This window comes from Elaeis guineensis, chromosome 14, assembly GCF_000442705.2.
Source record: "Elaeis guineensis isolate ETL-2024a chromosome 14, EG11, whole genome shotgun sequence".
Taxonomy (NCBI): Eukaryota; Viridiplantae; Streptophyta; class Magnoliopsida; order Arecales; family Arecaceae; genus Elaeis; species Elaeis guineensis.
In genome coordinates this window covers 41,175,160-41,175,428 of record NC_026006.2, presented here as the reverse complement: position 1 = coordinate 41,175,428, position 269 = coordinate 41,175,160, and positions in this window count along the sequence as shown.

Sequence of the window (269 nt, the reverse complement as noted above, 5' to 3'; positions counted from 1 at the left end):
AAAGCTGAACATTAGAGACCTGTAGGATTACTTCAACTTCTCGATATTCCAGTATGGAAGTGGGAATATATCACTATAGATTTTGTAACTGAACTACCTAAGACTCCAAGTAAAAATGATGTAGCCTGGGTGATTGTGGACCGATTGACAAAGTCTGCGTACTTTCTACCAATTAGAGTTAGATTCACTTTGGAAAGACTAGCAAAATTATATATGAAAGAAATTGTAAGGCTACATGAAATTTCAGTGACTATTATATCGGATTGAGA